Source organism: Phascolarctos cinereus, unplaced genomic scaffold (assembly GCF_003287225.1).
Source record: "Phascolarctos cinereus isolate Bilbo 61053 unplaced genomic scaffold, phaCin_HiC Scaffold_1;HRSCAF=81, whole genome shotgun sequence".
Lineage (NCBI taxonomy): Eukaryota > Metazoa > Chordata > Mammalia > Diprotodontia > Phascolarctidae > Phascolarctos > Phascolarctos cinereus.
In genome coordinates this window covers 103,763,664-103,781,819 of record NW_027555514.1, presented here as the reverse complement: position 1 = coordinate 103,781,819, position 18,156 = coordinate 103,763,664, and the positions used below count along the sequence as shown (strand labels likewise).

At 39.3% G+C, this 18,156-nt stretch overlaps 1 protein-coding gene across 2 annotated transcripts in view; it reads left to right on the top strand.

Annotated features, from left to right (window-relative positions):
* The window catches only part of TBXAS1 (thromboxane A synthase 1), a 238,005-nt gene that overhangs the window by 31,345 nt on the left and 188,504 nt on the right, over positions 1-18,156 (top strand). The window contains exon 2 of one of the 2 annotated variants that reach the window (XM_078153401.1): positions 6,740-6,966. The exons of the other annotated variant lie outside the window; for it this stretch is intronic. The gene's annotated coding sequence lies outside the window, so the exon portion shown is untranslated. The remainder of the gene's footprint in view (positions 1-6,739; positions 6,967-18,156) is intronic. 2 annotated transcript variants of the gene reach the window in all.

The window sequence follows — 18,156 nt, the reverse complement described above, 5'->3', positions numbered from 1 at the left end:
TTGTATCATATTTTGTTTCTATAGCAGATAAAAATTTCCCTTGGTTCAGATTTATAAACACAAGGGCTGGTGATAGAAGCAGCTTCTCTCTCTCTGTCTTTCTCTTTTTCTCTCTCTCTGTCTCTGTCTCTCTCTCCCCTTCCCTCCTTTCCATCTCCTAACCCTTACTGTACACACACACACACACACACACACACACACACACACACACACACACACACACACATACACACATACACACACATACACACACAAACACACACCTTCTATTTATGATTTTAGTATTTCTGGATATACCCCCTTGAGACCTGCCTTGTAATAAAGAAAAATAGTTGAACAAAGCCAAACGACACAATAATCATATCTCTCTTATTTCAGGCATCTTTTCAGTTAAGGAGACATTTAAATCAAAGACTGGATCCAAAGCCCAGGGTCTGATAAAAGATGACAGCCAAAGTGAATAAACCTTTTCAAGATCCAATTGGTTCTAGGAATTTAGTCTTTATCAGTAATTTGTCCTCATTAACTCTATTTGGCTTTTTTGTTGTTGTTTGTTTTTTTATTTGGGGTTCAGTGACTTGCCCAAAGTCACACAGCCTGTAAGTGAGGCTGGATTTGAACTCAGGTCCTCCTGACTCCAGGGCCAGTGCTCTATCCACTGTGCCTCCTAGCTGCCTCCCTCATTAACTCTAAATAAAGTAAACCTAGTTTAATGAAAATAGCACAAAATGTAAATTTGAATTTCTAAAAGACCTATAGTTTTTATCCTTTTTCTCCATTCACTGAAGTGAGTTTAAGGGGATCATTTTTGTTCCTTTAGTGGAACAGAAGCTGGCTGGCTGAATCCTTCCTTTGCATCAGACCTTTGCATAGCCCTCCCTCACTTAAATCCAATTCACTCGCAGGTCTTGGCATCACCTTCCTGATGCCACGGTCCTCTTCAAGAACAAATAAAGCAATAAACAACAGCCTTTTCACACCGAAATTCTGGCTGATAGACTTCTAACTAAAACATTTTCAGTTGTGAATTTTTTTTAATGAATTAACTCCTTATTTTAGATGCAATGTATTCAACATTCCTCACCCTCAGTCCCCACCTTTCTACTTAAAGGAGAAAGATGCTACTTCATGCCTTCAGGGTAGCCAAGATTGCTCACCACCACTACATAATATTTGGCTTCATTTACTGTTCTTTTCATCTACATTACTGTAGTTATTGTCAATATTTTTCTCTTTGTTCCAGTTACTTTCTGCTGCATTAATTCAAACAAGTCTTCCTAAGTGCTATAAATATTTTTGTACTCAAGGGGGCCTTTTTTCTGTTATTTCCATTAGGGTACATATCCATTGGTGGGATTTCTGGGGGAAGGGTATGAACAATTAATGACTTCTTTCACATAATTTTGAGTTGTTTTACGGAATTATTAGATTAATTAATGACCTTACCAAGAGTATATTAGTGCGTCTATATTCTCTCACCCCTCCAACATTGTTAATTTCTGCCTTTTGTCATTTTTGCCAATTTGCTGGGTGTGAGGTAAAACTTCAGAAGTCTTTTCATTTGCATTTCTCTTATTCTTTTTTTAATTTGGAAGAATTTTTCAAATGGTTGCTAATAATTCGTAATTCTTTTTTAAAAAAGCTTTTATAAAGGCAGCTTAGCATAATGGATAGAGAACTGGCCTCAGAGCTAAGAAGATTAGGGTTCAAGTCTTGCTTTGGACATCTCCTAGCTGCATACCAGAGTAGGGTGCTGGAGTAAGCTCAACCAGATCACATGAGAACTGATTGTTAAATTTTCGGTGCGAGCATTTACACCTCAGATTTGGCAAATGCTTGATCAGGACTTGATTTACTGGGTTGTTGATTTCTAGACTTTAAGAAAGTGATGGAGAAAATGTTAGTAATGCAAATGATATTTAAAAGTATATCATTAATACAAGGTTTATCTTGGTTTTGGGGGGGTTTTTGAGAGCCAGTTGTTAAATATTTACCAGCATATCCCTTTGTGTGATTCTAGACAAGTTAGTTAATTTTTCAGGGCTCAAGCAACTCTCTAAGACTATAAGCTGCATAGCAGGTACTGAAGTGCATTAGCAGAAGAGACTTTCTCATCCAAGAGTTCTCTATAACAATGAAATTCCAGGTCTAGTACATAGCCCTATATTTATCAATGCCTCCTATTTTTACAGCCCAGTCCTTCTTCCTCCCCTCCCCCAACCATCCTCCATCTCAGAACTGAACCTTTCCTTTTATCAAAGAAAAAGTGAAACAAAAATAACCAATCCCACAACTGCATCTGCCGATGCACTCAGTATACTCCCCTAGTAGCCCCTGACTCCCTGTCAAGAAGAGGGAGATAGGCCTCATCGTGTGTTCTACGTGACCATGATTAGATTTTTCATTTGTTCTTCAAAGTTTCCTTTTAGAGACCTTCTAATTTACATTACCATGGCCACTGGGTAAGTCGCTTCTTTGGTTCTGCTTCATGTACTCTTTCTCTACCCACAGAAATATTTTCATGCTCCTCTGAATTACTCAAATTCACAATTTCTGATCGTACACTAATATTCCCTTATGTTCACATACCATGTTTTCTGTTTTTGTTCTTTAGCATTCTTCCATCACTGCACACCCACTTTGTCTCCTGGTCTTTGCTACCACAAAAAGTGCTGCTATAGTCTATCTATCTATCTGTCTGTCTTTCTGCCTCTCCATCTATCTATCCATCTCTCTGTCTTCATCTATCTATCCATCTCTGCATGTCTATCTACCTCCCTATCTATCTCTGCCTCTGTCTACATATATATTATGTATGTATGCTATGTATTTATCTCTCTATATATGTATCTATCTACCTATCCTCTTTCTCTCTTTACCTCTCTCTGTCTCTATGTATCTATATACGTATGTATGTATCTACCTCTATTCCTATGTATGTATATATGTATGCATGCATGCATGCATCCATCCATCCATCTATTTATCTATCTATCATCTATTTGCCAATCTATCATCTACCTATCATCTATCTACCTGTTACCCTACTTGTCCAGCAGAATAGATGGAACACTGGGTTCCTTCCTGAGTTCATCTTCCCGAGTTCAAATTTTGCCTCAGATACATATTAGCTGTGTAACCCTAGGCAAGTCGCTTGATTCTGTTTTGCCTCAGTTTCCTCATCTGTAAAATGAGCTGGAAAAGGAAATGGCAGCCCACTCCAGAATCTTTGCCAAGAAGACTCCAAATGAGGTCACGAAGAGTAGGACATGACTGAAATGATTGAACTCCCTGTAGTACCCAGGTTGGGAGTTCAGTGGCTACTAAGGGGTCCAGTTCTACTACTGATCAGCATGGGAGCTTTATTTAACCTGCTGCTTCTGACCTGAGCTGGTTCACTCATCCTTAGGGTGTCTGGTGCCCCTCCAACTTCTGGGGGCTCATCATATTGGTATTAGACTTAGTGCATATGTCCAGTTGGCTTAATCATACTGCAGCTCCGAAATCACAAGCTCAAAAGATCCTCATGTCCTCTGACCTTTGGATCTTCCCCTCCACTAACACTACTAGGAGAGGCAAGCAACAACATTCCACGTTCAGTTTTACTAAAAGTATGAGTTATTCTATATCAATTTTCCTAATAGCTGCAAGACTGATGCCAAAACTCAGTCAGTTTTCTTTGGCCACTCCATGACTGTTTACATTCAAAACTGTCCTTTTATTGCACTCACTTTCACCTGAATCACTCTCCAGGTGCCTTTTGTCTATCGATGGCCTTTCACTGAAGTGAGTGGATCTTTCCTGCTGGCTGGTCTCTAATGATGGATTAGACTCATCTGATGAGATTAAATCTGTTCTTTTTAGAACATACCCTGATGTTACCACAGAGAGTCTTATGAGTATTGTAATGGGCTCTGTCATGGTAGAGAGCCCTGTCAGTATGATAGTCAGCTCTGGAATCACAATAACATCTTGTACTTGCACATCAGACTCCAAAGACATGGATATCATAGAGAGATCAGGTTCTGGTGGAAACTGTGGAGTCACGACACCAGGCTATGAGGTTAATATTGACAGTTCTGGGAAACAGCTATAGAACAATCACAGAATACTCTGGGATCTGCAAAATGAGGGGATTGAATTAAACGGTCTCAAGAGTTCCTTCAAGCTGCAAATCTGTGATCCTATGATTGGAGTCTTAAGTGCAGTGAATAGATATGGCAAACAGGTCCAATCATTAAAGCTGAATATCTCTCAATTACTTAGATATTCATTTATCTCTGTAGGAAGTTTTGCAGTTGTATTTATGGCATTAACCTACCCTTCATGTGTCTTGGTAGGTTTAATTCCCAGGTATTTAGTGTGTTTTTCTTATTTTAAATGGTATTTTTCTTTCTATCTCCCCCTCCTGGGTTTTGTTATTAATATACAGGAAGGTTAATAATTTCTGTGCATTTATTTTATAGTTTACTACTTTACTGAGACTATTAACTATCTCAATTAATTTTTCATTGATTTTCTGGGGTTCTCTGGGTAAATTATTTGTATCCGCTTCTCCTTTGCCTTTGTGCTCATTCCCTCACTTTCACTTTTTTGTCTTATTATTATAGTTAACATTTCTAGCACTATGTGAAATAATAATAGGAACTGTGAGCATCTTTTCTTTATCCATGAAATTATTGAGAAAGGCTCCAATATTTCTATGGTATAAATAACATTAGCTATTAGTTTTAGATAAATAAAAAATATTTTTAACATATAAAGGAAAATATCTTTTTATTACTATGAGCTTTGGGATTTTAAACATGCACGAGTGCTGTATTTTGTTCAAGACTTTTTTTGTACTTATTACTGTAGCAACATAATTTGTATGCTTTTTGTTTTTAATATCACTTTTAAATTCTTACAGTTTTCTTGATACTGACCCAACCTTGCATTCTTGGTATTAATTCAATCTGAATAAATATTTGGACATATTGCTATAGTACATTTGTTAATATTTGATGATTTTGAATCAGTATCAATTAGTAATATTGGTCTATAATTTTCTCTCTCTGCTTTATCTCTCCACGGTTTTTATATCAACTATGTTCATCTCATAGGAGTTTGATAAAGTGACTTCTTATTTTTATAAGCAGCTTATATAACACAGGAAATCTTTGTTCTTTAAATGTTTGATAGAATTCATTTGTAAATCCATCTGGACCGAGGGTATTTTTCAGTGGAAATGAAGTTATGGTTTGCTCAATTTCTCATCCTGAAATTAGATTATTTATAATCTCTGTCTTATTAATCTAGGAATTTTATATTTTTTGTAAATATTTATCCATTTCATTAAAATGTTCAGTTTATTGGTATATGATTAGGCATGGTAGTTTCTGATAATTTACTTTATTTCCTCTCTATTCACTATGACTTTTCCCACGTCATCTTTTATTTTGCTAGTTTGCCCAATCTCCCAAATCAGATTAGCTAATAATTTATCTACTTCATTGATTTTGTAAAGAATAGCTTAGATTTAGTTATTAGCTTTATATTCTTTTTTATTTTTAAAGTTTCTACCCCTTTGCTTATTTAGGGATTGTTAATTTATTAATTTTCTAGATTTTAAAAAATTACACATTGAATACATATATCTTATCTTCCTCTCTTTTGTTAATGTAAGTGTTCAGAGATACATGGTTCATGTCTCACAGATCTAGACCTTGAAAGGACCTCCAAGGCCATCTAGTCCCATGCCCTCATTTTAAAGAGGAGGAAATTAAGCCAGAAAAATTTTCAAGGTTGTACTAGTAGTAAGTGGCCGAGTCAGGATTTGAACTCAACTTCTCTGACTCTAGAGGCAAGGCTCTTTTCACTCTATGACACTCATGACTGCTAGATAGAGTGATTCAGGCTGGCATTATCTGTAAGCTGACTGAGTAGGTCTGAAAGACTGCAATCCATGATGCCTCCTTGATAGATACACATATCCTCATGGAGTGATTTTCACAGGATTAGAGATGATTTTCTTGGCTCCAGCTATTGTAGAACAGGGCTGTTCCTTTGAAGTGAGACTATAAAAAGGGGCAGACATATCTGCCAGGCACAATCAAGCAAAGGTCTAGAGGTGCCAGAGCTCCAAGGACATGTCTGGGTCTCAAGGGAAGTGAATTTCCTTATCGGCTTTCATTTCTTTTATTGGAACTTTCCACCATTTGGGGATTTCTTATGGTCCATTATATTCTCTCTTCTTTTTGTTGTTCAATCACGTCTGACTCTTCAAGACCCCATTTGGGGTTTTCTTGGCAGAGATACTGTAGTGGTTTGCCATTTCCTTCTCCAACTCATTTTATAGATGAGGAGACTGAGGCAAATAGGGTCAGGTGACTTGCCCATGGTCACACAGCTGGTAAAATTGTTTGAGGCTAGATTTAAACTCAGAAAGAGCAGTCTTTCTGATTCCAGGATCAGTACTCTATCGACTTCACTGCTTAACTTCCCATTCTCTCTTCTAGGGTTCTAATTATACTTGTAAAACTATTCTTTTCTTCTAGAGCTTTATCCTGGGATTTTTTACCCAGTAATATGTTTTTCACTGAATTAGTAGAAGTTTTTTTCTTTGCCTGCTCATTTCCTTAGTCTCTTTACTGGTGTTTTTTTCCCCTGTGGTGACTTCCTTGTGAGTACTTCATTCTTTTTTTTTTTTTTGTCTTTCTTAGCTGTTGTCTTGTGATTTTATTTGGTTTGTTTCTTGCAGTTTTGAGATAATAAGGTGGAGCTGGATTCATCAAGTCTCTTTTGCCATCTTGCCAGAAGTCATTCCTGAGTTTCTTCATACAAGGATGTGGTACATTTTCCATTTGTTTTGGAATTAAGAACTGAAGATTCTTCTTGGACCCGAACATTATCCTTTTATTCTTCTATGATTTCTGCTTGGAAAATATGATCATTAGATTTATCAAACTACTGGAAAAAATGCATACAGTAGGTTTCGAATCTTGCAAAATAAATTATACTTCTAGGGTTCTGAGAAGAGAACCCAGCTCCAGGGCTGTGTTTGTAACAGTATGTAAATGTGTGTGAGTGTGAGTATGTGTGTGTTTTGGGGTGCTGGGGGAGAAGGTGCTCAGATGTCCTTGAGACCTGGGAATTTTTCTAGGGATTACTTCCTGGGCTAAGAGGATAGCGATAACTTCCTAGGTGCAGGGAGAAACCCTTGGCAATAGTTCATCAATTCAGAGACCCAGTTAGGGCTGGTTTCTGAGAATTCAGTTGGAAATGGTCCCCAAGGGTCAGAGGAAGCAATTAGAACTGATCCTAGTAGTTTAAGGAAATTGGCTAAAAAAGAGTTCAGTGTTCCTGTGAAATAAAACTGTTTCTGGGTCTTGGGTTTCACAAAAAGAAACTATTCAATGAGGAAGAAAAGGAAGAGTATCTAAAGAGATTGATGCAAATCATTTCTTGATTTAGATTTTTTTAAAGTATATCTAGAAAATAAATGATAGGGTAAATGACTGAACATGAATAAAAAACATGAACATAGTCTTTTTTTTTTTTAACATAGTCTTAAATAGTGTCAGGAGTACTAAAGTTCAGACCAAACTAAGACTGGTGATGAATGCTAAGGATGGCAAAAAGTATTTTTAAAGCTGTATTCAGGATAAGAGGGTTAGGGAAGGATGGAAGTGGGGAGGGGTAGATTGGTGGATAAGCAGGCAGGACAACCTCAGAGAAGGCAGAGAGCTAAGTGGCCAGGCAGGTAAAGTAATTATTTGTAGGTCAGCAACAAGGAGATTTCAGGTGGCTTAAATCCAGATAAGAAATTGGGATTTCTTCTTGTAGATTGGCTTCTGCTTATTTCATTCTGTTTGTGGATTGGCATGGCATGAATATGCTGACTGCCAATTAAAGGCAGCCCTGTAGTTCCATTTGAAGAGAAAGTGGATGGTGTACCCTAAATGAACTAAGCCTAATTGAAAAGATCGAGAATCACCATAGTATAGTGGAAAGAACAGGAGCTCTGAAATCAGAGAACCTTGGGTCCAATCCCATTTATGGCAATATCTATGTAACGTTTGGCAAGTCCTTTAACCCCACTGGAGATAAACTCCAAATGGATGCATGACTTAGACATAAAGGGTAATAGCATAAAAGTATTTAGAGGAGCAAAGAAATCACCTGCTATCTATGGCTAGGGAAAGAGTTCATGACCAAATAAGAAATAGAGATGATCATAGAAAGTAAAATGGACAACTTTGATTACATAAAATTAAAAAGTTTTTGCACAAATAAAACCAATGCAGCTAAAACAGAAGAGGGTAAATTGAAAAAAAAAAACTTTGCAGCAAGTTTCTCTGATAAAGGTCTCACTTCTAAGATATAGAATGAACTAATCTAAATTTACAAGAATAAGAGCCATTCCCCAATTGACAAATGGTCAAAGGATATGACTAGGCAGTTTTCAAAGGAAGAACACCAAGCTTCCAATAGGCATATGAAAAAATGCTCTTAATAGCTACTAACTAGAAAAATGAAAAATTTAAAACTGAGGTTCCACTTCATACCCCTAAGATGGGTAAAATGAACCAAAAAAGGAAAATGACAAATTCTGGAGGGATCGTGGGAAAACAGGTATATTAATGTACTGTTGCTGGAACAGGGAGCTGGTCCAGCCATTCTGGAAAGTAATTTGGAAGGATGGCCAAAAGTGATTATTAAACTGCGACCTTTGACCCAGAAATACCACCTGTAGTTCTAATCCCCAAAGAGATCAAAGAAAAAAACCTGAGTTCTTTGTGACCTCATTTAGAGTTTTCTTGGCAGAGATACTGAAGTGGTTTGCCATTTCCTTCTCTAGCTCATTTTACAGATGAGGAAACTGAGGCAGATCATAATAAGTGACATGCCCTGGGTCACACAGGTAGTAAGACTTGATTTGAACTCTGAAGATGAGTCTTCCTGACTCCAGGCCCAGCCTTCTATCCACTGTACCACCTGGCTGCCTGATGATTTCAGAGAAATATAGAAAGACTTGTATGAATTAATGTAGATTGAAGTGAGCAGAGCCAGAAGAACAATTTATACAGTAACAACAATATTGTAAAGACAGTCAGCTTTAAAACATTTAGGAACTCTGATCAACACAATGACCATGATTCCAAAGGTCTTAAGATAAAACAGGCTTCCTACCTCCTGATAGAGAGGTGAGGGACTCAGAATGCAGATTGAAACATATGTTTTGGATGTGGTTAATGCAAGAATTTGTCTGCTTGACTATTATGGTAAGGGTAAGCATTCATTAAGTGTCTGCTATATGCTAAGTACTTTATAAATATTATCCCATTTGATTCGACTTATAGTTGTTGAGTTACTTTTTCCTTTAAAACTTCCTCTTGTGCAACCCTTGACCTAAAATGTTGCTTCATAAGTGCTTAGTGTTTTCTTCTGTTTACTCATATTTCTAGACTCAAATTCCTGTTTGGGGGATTTGTGCCAGGGCTGAGCTCTGCATTCTTGAATGGGGTGGTCCAGCCCTATTTTGTCCTGACTTTTGGCTGCTGACTTCCATTTCTTTTTATGAGTCTGGGCACAGAGTTCTATCAGGTTCTAATCTCCCTCTGAGAGCTCTGTGGTTGGTTGTCTCCACATTAAGTCTCTGCCATGTGCCTCCTCATAACCCCTGGGGATATCTCTGTTGGGTCTCTGCTTCTTCTGTGTCTTTGGGGCCTCTCCCACTTGAGCACTGTCCTTTTCTTGGTTCTGATTATTAGGAGAAATATAACTGGGCTTGGTGGGTCATGGCAGGACTGCTGATGCAGGGGGAAGCTGTAGCCGGGGCAAGTTTGTGTTTTCATTTTCCCAGTATAGCTGGAGCCCAAGTCCCAAAGAGGGCGAGTTTTGTTATGACTATAAACAGGTGTGCTTATTATGCCTGCAAACAGATGTGTTCAATCATTATCCCATCTCTTCTTACTTGTACCATAAATCCTGGGTTGTAGGGGGAGGGTTTTGGACTATGTGTCTATACATACAAACTGGTTTTAAACTAACCCTCCACCCCTACCCATGCCAGTTCAAGTTAGCCAAATAACCAATTGTTTTGAAAACAACCCATTAATTATTAAGTAGTCGGTGGAATGAATCCAGCTGCTTTTGGTATCTGTAAATAACTCTGTGTTTTCACAGTTGGAGTTTACCCTCTGGACATTTACACACTCTTCTCCTTTAGTTTCCAGGGGGCAGGTAGTCTCCCAGATATAATGAGGGTCTGGCACATGCATAGGGTGCCTCTAGTGGCATTCACCCCAATACGAGGCACTAGGAAGCCCACCTCTTCCTTAAGGGCCATCCCTTTCATGAATCATAAAGCATCCAGTGATTATGCTAACTTATTAAAGTTTACAAAATACTTCTCACATGTTGTCTCATTTGATTCTCACAGCAACCCAGCAACATAGGCATTGCTACAGATTTCATTATCCCTGTTTTATAGAGGAGAAAACTGAGCAGTTAAGGGGCTTGGCCATGATTACATAGATTAGGTGAGTTGGAGATAGGAGGTGAACCTTCCAAGCCAGTAGTTGGCTTCTATCTTACCTATGCCCCTAGCACTTTCTCTTACATATTCACCATGTCTAAGTTGTATTATATTTATTTGTGGACCTTTCCCAATGACTACAAACTCTTTGAAGGAAAGGACTATATCTCATTTATATTTGTCCACCCCCACTTCCCCATGTCTACTACAGTAGTGGTAGGTCCTTATACATGATAGATCCTTAATAAATATTTAAAAGGATGGGTAAATTTTGAGTGATGAATATAAGAAAAGGTCCAGAGTTTATACCTGGCCTGAGTCCTTTTTCTCCTTGGAGACAAGCCCAAAGCTCACATAATCCATTATACAGAGGTGGCCCCATCCATGCTTCTTTTCACTCCTTGGCCATCTTCCTACCAACTTTACTTCCACTCTATGGATACCCTCCAGCTCTATCCCCCCTTTCTATTCTGGAGCCATTATCAAATTGATTTTTCCATCAGTACTGGTCAGGGTTTGTCATACTCCTCTATGGCTCTATTCACCATGCTTATAACTTTCCAAACCAAAATATCTCACCACTAAATTGTGAGCTTCTGGAGGGTGGGAACTGCCTTTTGCCTTTATTTGCCTCTCTAATGCCTGGCACACAGTAGACACTTAATAAATGTTTACTGACTGACTGGTCCTTATATGTTGTCCTCCTCTGTTAGGTGCAAGCTTTTTTTGGGGGGGGGCGAGGTAATTGGGGTTAAATGACTTGCCCAGGGTCACACAGCTAGGAAGTGTCAAGTGTCTGAGGCCGGATTTGAACTGAGGTCCTTCTGACTCCAGGGCCAGTGCTCTATCCACTGTGCCACCTAGGCACCCCAGAATGTAAGCTTCTTGAGGGCAAAGATTGTTTCTGCTTTTGTATTTATATCATGTATATTTATATATATATATATATATATGCATATATATATATATGTGTGTGTATATATATATATGTGTGTGTGTGTGTGTGTGTGTGTGTGTATATATATATATATATATATATATATATATATATATATATAGCACTTAGCACACTGCTTGGTACAGAATAAGACCTTAATAAATGCATATTCATTCATTTTTTCATTCAATCTTCAGTTGCCAAGGCATTTTTTCCCTGGGTATTTAAAAATAATTTGAATCAAACAGCTCATATAATTAAAAAAAATCCAATTCTACATTAGTTTTCCTTTACACCTGTGGTCCCTGGTATTGCTACTACTTTCCTTGGCAATTCCTAGTACATTTGACCTTTCAAGGCTCTAACTTCCTCTAAAGCAATTTTACCTTCACCCTGCAAAGATCTAGTTCAACCCCTAATAGAAGCGATTACCTTACAGCTAATGTTCATCAGTGAGCTACAAATTAGTTAGTTTATTATGCCTGTTTTGATGCTTCTATTCTCAACCTAATGGCTTTCCTATTAACTTGTTCTCACTAGGGAATCATATTGATTTTTTTAAAATTAGCCTTGGAGATAAAAGAGTAAACACACAAACAATTTATCATTTTGCTAGGCTCCACAATCATCTTTGATATTCGAATAGCCCATGATGCAGACAGCAGTCCTCTGAAATAAACAAAATTCAGAACAGCTGCGTCAGCCCAGGCACAATTTCCTAATCTGCTGACTGCTGGTGACCGTGAGCTGATGATGAGCTTTTGCCAGAATAATTAGAAAGAATATTAGGATCCTGAATCTTCCATTTCTAGAGCAAACCTGTAAAGAGTGGGACTAAATCAAATAGCTAATCTAGAACAGGTCTCTGCAATTCTGGGGAACTGAATGCAAAGCAATGAGCTTCAGATGGTTTAATTCTCCTCCAATTTTAAGAGAGGAGTAAGATTCCTCCTTGGCACCACCTAGCCATGGTCTGGGTGGACTCTGTGTCCAGCCTGTGGCCTTAGTGGTGCTGGTGAGTCAGTAGAGGTGCCAGAGCTCCTGGTTCGTGAGAATAGTGTGGAGGGATGAAATAAAAGCAGTTATTACTGTCCCACTTGACCTAGCCCTCAGATTTCAGGGTTCTGAAGAAACCCCATTGCTGACTCAACCTGCCCTCAAATATCAATTCCACTTCTGCTTCAGTCTCTAGAAATGGACTGTCTTTTTCCTACCCCAGCGCCTTTGTTTTTTTGTTTGTTTGTTTTTTGGCTAGGCAATAGGGTTAAATGACTTGCCCAGGGTCACACAGCTAGTAAGCGTTATGTGTCTGAGGCCAAATTTGAACACGGCTCCTCCTGAATCCAGGACCGGTGCTCTATCCACTGTGCCACCTAGCTGTCCCCCCCTCCCCCCGTGTTTTCTTAATCACCAGCACAGGGGTGTCCTTGCCCTGGCAAGGCCCAATACTCAGAGCAGAGACATCATATTTGTGAGGGAGGGAAGATGGCAAAAAATACACCACTTCGGGTTTGAAAATTTTGTCCCATGACAGAATATCACAGAAAAGGTTCAGTCTTTGCTAGGATCAGCACTGTGCTAGCTTGAGATATCTCTTCATGACCCCATCTGGGGTTTTCTTGGCAAAGATGTTGGAGTGGTTTGCCATTTCCTTCTCCAGCTTTTTTTACAGATGAGGAAACTGAGACAAGCAAGGTTAAGTGACTTGCTCAAGGTCTCATAGCTAGTAAGTGCCTGAGGTCAGATTTGAACTCAAAAAGAGGAGTCTTCCTAACTCTAGGCCCAGCACTCTATCCATTGGGTCACCTAGCTGTCAAGATAGAGAGACAAAGATGAAACCATTCCTTGTGCCTCAGCAACTTACAATCTACATTCTATCTGCCTTATAACATCATTACCTACATGCCATAGAGAGGAATATTCTAACATTAAAAATACATACTTATAAAATGAAACACAATTTATAAAATGAAAATTATTTATGAAATTAAAAGTGAAAATAAAATAAATGAAAAATCAGACTCCTAGCTGGATAAGTCATATAGAAAAGGGTAAATTGAATAGACCATGAATATTCAGATCTAAGTCCTTTCTTCTTCAACACACACACCACACACACACACACACACACACACACACACACACACACACACACAAAACATAACAAAAACTACCTCCTACCCCTCATTTTTCCTGGATCTATCTCCTCCCACCTTTTACAGGACAAGTGTCTCTCTTTGACTCATTGTGCGGTGCTGAAATTAATATGGGATAACCTGGAAAATAAAGCCTCATGTATGATTCATACCTATATTACCTATCAAACAGAGTGTGAATCTCCAACTTAAGCAAGGTCACTCAATTTACAATATAGGTATTGAGTGTTAGCCTTTATTTCACTCAACACAGAAATGCAGGAGTTGCAGAAGATCCTAAGAGCCCATGAACAAATGCAAAGGCAGACCCTCTTGATAAGTAAAGACACCTTGAGATATGCATGGAATTAGTGGGGCTGACAAGGTTCAGATCTGCTGCCCCACCCCAATGGGGATTCAGTCATTGGGCTGCAGATTTCCATTGGCAGTCCCCCTTCTGTAAAGAGCTCCCCATTGAAGAAACAGCCTTCTTTGGTACCCCAACCACTGAACTCAGGAATTCTAGATCTCTTGAGAATTCTTTCATTTAGAATTACCCTTGAGGTAAACCTCAAGGCTGTGAAAGACTGCTCTTAGAATCTCTGATCTCCGACATGTGCTCAGAAAAGAAGATAGAAAAGCGGAAGGCATCAAGGACGCTGAGGCCCAGGACTTCTGGTCCCCGGAGTAAGCATAAATTGCTCACCAAGCGCTTTTCCTACAAGTCACTATTTTATGTTCTGGAGTGAGGTGAGGCTCCTTGGCCTCTGGGACTGTTTGTACCTTTTTAACCTGAGCACTTAGCATAGTGCTTGACCCTTAAGTAGGGGCATCTAGGTGGTGCAGTGGATGGAAGAGTAGGTTTGGAATCAGGAAGACTCATCTTCCTGGGTTCAAATCTGGCCTCAAACACTTACCAGCTTGTGTGACCCTGGGCAAGTCACTTAACCCTGTTAGCCTCAGTTTCTTATCTGTGAAATGATCTGGAGAAGGAAATGGCAAACCACTCCAGTATCTTTCTTTGCCAAGAAAACTCTAAGTGGGGTCATGAAGAGTAGGACAGGACTGAAAAATGACTAAACAGCAAATGACACATAAATCATCATATATTAATCATGCTTATTGACTAACTAACTGGGGAAGGGAGAAATCTCCTCTTCCCTCTTTGTTGCATTCTAGTCTGGAAGCCTAAAGGAGAGAAAGCACTTGAAGAAATGGCCTGAACTGGTGTCCCAATTTGCTTTTTTTTTAATTTAAATTTGATTTTTTTTGTTCTGGACTTAAGAAATACCAAATAAAATAAGCATCTCCATATAGACGCAGAACGAGAAATGTATTTTTGGACAAGATCAATGAGGGAATGTGTTTTGTTTGGCTGTACGTGTTTGTTACAAAGGTTTTGCTTATGTTGTTTTCAGCTTGCTTTTAAAGAATATACCATTTGGGTAGTGGGGCCAGAAATGGAGACCCTTTCTATAAAAGTCAGGTTCCCCAGAACCTCAGTTGATTTTCATCTTCGATGCAGACACCATCACTGGGAGCCAGTTATAGGCATTCTCTACATCCTATAGAGCTTCATGGGATGTGCCCTACAGACAAAGATCTTCATATCCAATCCATTTGACCTTGGGTTATTCATCAGATTGATCAAGTCTTCCTTGCATGACTCTCTTACAAGAGCATCAAGACATTTTCCTGATGTTGATGGTGGATAGAAGAGGCATAGTTGGAAGCTGGCCCCCAGGTGTTTGTGATAGGGTGCATGGTAACAGGAGAGTCTGAATGAGTTGAGGACAGAGAGCTGACTATTGGCATCATGAATATGGAGCTCAAGGAGAACTTGGAGATCATTTAGCCCAAGGGTTTATGCCCCTTGGCTTTCAGTGAACCCTCCCTCACCTGCATTCAATATAAAAGGAAATAAATTCTAGAGTTTATTACACATATGAGAAATAAAATAGGGTTTTTTTTATGAAGTTAAAAATAAGAATAGGATATACTTCTCCACGGGTACACCATAAATTCGGTGACTTCATCAATTGGAAAGTATGTCAAAATTTTCTACATACTCTCTTTGAAATGTCTCTCATCCCCTACCCATATGTATGTATATGTGTGTATATGCGTATATGTGTATATATGTGTACACACACACCTGTTTCATAGGATCATAGATCTAGACAGGAGCTCAAAAACCATCTAGTCCAATTCCCTTGTTTTATAGATAGGAAAAATGAGGCTGAAAAAAAATTCAGTGATTTAAGGTCACACAGGGTGTGAGTCTCCGAAGCAGGATTTGAATGGAGGTGCTGTGGCCTCCAGTACTCTGACCACCGTACCACACTACCTCCTGTGGAAGCAGTGGGACTCTATGGAAGCTTGGGGAGCACCCAAGCTGTCACACTCATAGTAGTGTGTGTGTGTGGAAGTTAGATGTGAGTCAGTGAGTGTGACAGTTGGGAACAAACGTTCTAGCTGTGACTCCCAGGCCTTTGCACGTAGAACCCTGGAATAATTAGGATGTCAGAAGAATGGGTGCTGGTGCCAAGTGGATTCTGGTGCACTCCCCTGGTGCTTAGAACCCTGAAATTGGAAGGCCCTACAGGTCCCACGCAGAGATATGGGCATTTTGCGGCCTACTGATGGTAAACTGTCGGAGATAAGTATCTGATTGGCACAGTTCTGAACCCTCAGGAGTCCCTACACAGGAAATGTGTCCTGAGGGCGGAGGGAACATTAAGCAGACCCACAGCTCGGTTGAGTGATTCAGCAGGATAATGTGTGAGAGGAGGTCTGTGTCACTAGCTTAAAAGCCCAAAGGCACCTCCCAACGAACCGAGCATAACAAATTGCTGCAGGCTCTTGGCCACTGTTCCAAACTCCTTTTCTTGACCTGCCTTGTTTCCTGTCTTGCTTATTTACTGCTCTGGCCCTTGACTCTGATTTTTGCTTCTGCATCCGGATCCTGTTGTTGCCAGCTCTCTGATCCCAGTTGCTATGTAACATAGACATGACCTTTTACCTCTAGCCTCCTGCAACTCTTTATTGGGGTGTTAGGGGGTTACCCATTGCCAATCTCTTTGCTCTCAACCACAGCTCTCACTTATTCCTCAACTTGCTAGAAGATGATTGGCTCATGGTTCCACACGTTGAGCGGCCTCTGATGGTACCCTGGACCACTCAGCCCATGCTATAAAGGGTCAGACTGTACTAAGACAGTTTAACCTCACTGAGGCTTCCAGGTAACCTAGTGGATAGAGAGCTAAAACCGGATTCAGGAAGACTTGAGTTAGAATTCTGCCTTAGACACTTACTAGCTGTGTGACCCTGTACACATTACTAAGCCATTCCTGTTAAAACGAACAAACAAAAAAAATTCAGCAAGAAGCGCAGGAATAAATGAATCTTTCCTTAATATGATGATTACTAACTATTTAAAATCAAGAATAATTATTATCTGTAATGGGGATAAATCAGAAGCCTTTCTAATAAAACCTAGGGTTAAACAAGTTACTTAGCTTCATTTTTCCTCATCTGTAAAATGGGAAAAAGAGGCAGCTAGGTAGCTCATTGGATAGAGTGCTGGGCCTAGAGTCAGGAAGACCTGAGTTCAAATCTGGCCTCAGACGCTTTTTAGCTGTATGACCCTGGCAAGTCACAATCTCTGTTTGCCTCAATCCACTGGAGAAAGAAATGGCAAATCAGTATCTTTGTCAAGAAAACCCCATGGCAGTTTTGGCGAGCCAATGAGGTCATGAAGAGTCAGACACAACTGAACCACTGGACAACAACAACAAAAAATGGGCAGAATTGTAGAATCTACCCTGTAAGATTGTTATGAGGCTCAGATGAGATACCATTATCTAACACATATAAGCTGTGCTTTGCAAAGCTTAAAGCACTATATAAATGCTAGCTGTTACGACAGTCACTCAATGTACTGTTCAGACTGACTCTTTTACAGAAAGAACTCCTATGCCTGGCTGTTTGGGTATCTAATGGACAGTCTCTCACCTAAGTCATCCTATTCACCCTATGAAAGGTTTGTCTTAACCTCTCTTTCACCATAAGTGTTGGCTGAATTGAATTGACTTGAATGGAAGCACCCAATTCCTTGGTATTATGGCTCTATCTAGAAAAAATCTATTCTCCTGTGATCACTAATTTCACTCATCCTTTGGGTCATTCATAATACAAATGGGTTGCCTTGTCTTCAGGTATATACCACTTTAAGCAAATGTGGTTTATGAAACCCACACTTATAGAAAAGACACAATAAGAGAGATGGCGAAATATGATGAAAAGAGCCGTGGATTTGGAACGAGAAGACCAGGTTTTGAATCAGGAGCTTACTACTTACTAGCTGTGTGAACTTAACAGAAATTACTTCCCCTCTAGGGACTTGTGCTTCCTCATCCATAAAATGAGGAAGCTTGGCCAGATGGCTTCTAATGTCCCTTCCAACTCTTAAGTCCTGTGATACTAGGGAAAAGATTATTTGCTTCTACAAAAAATTGCAACTATAGCATTTAAGCTATAATTGTGTTTTTTTACAAAATTATTTT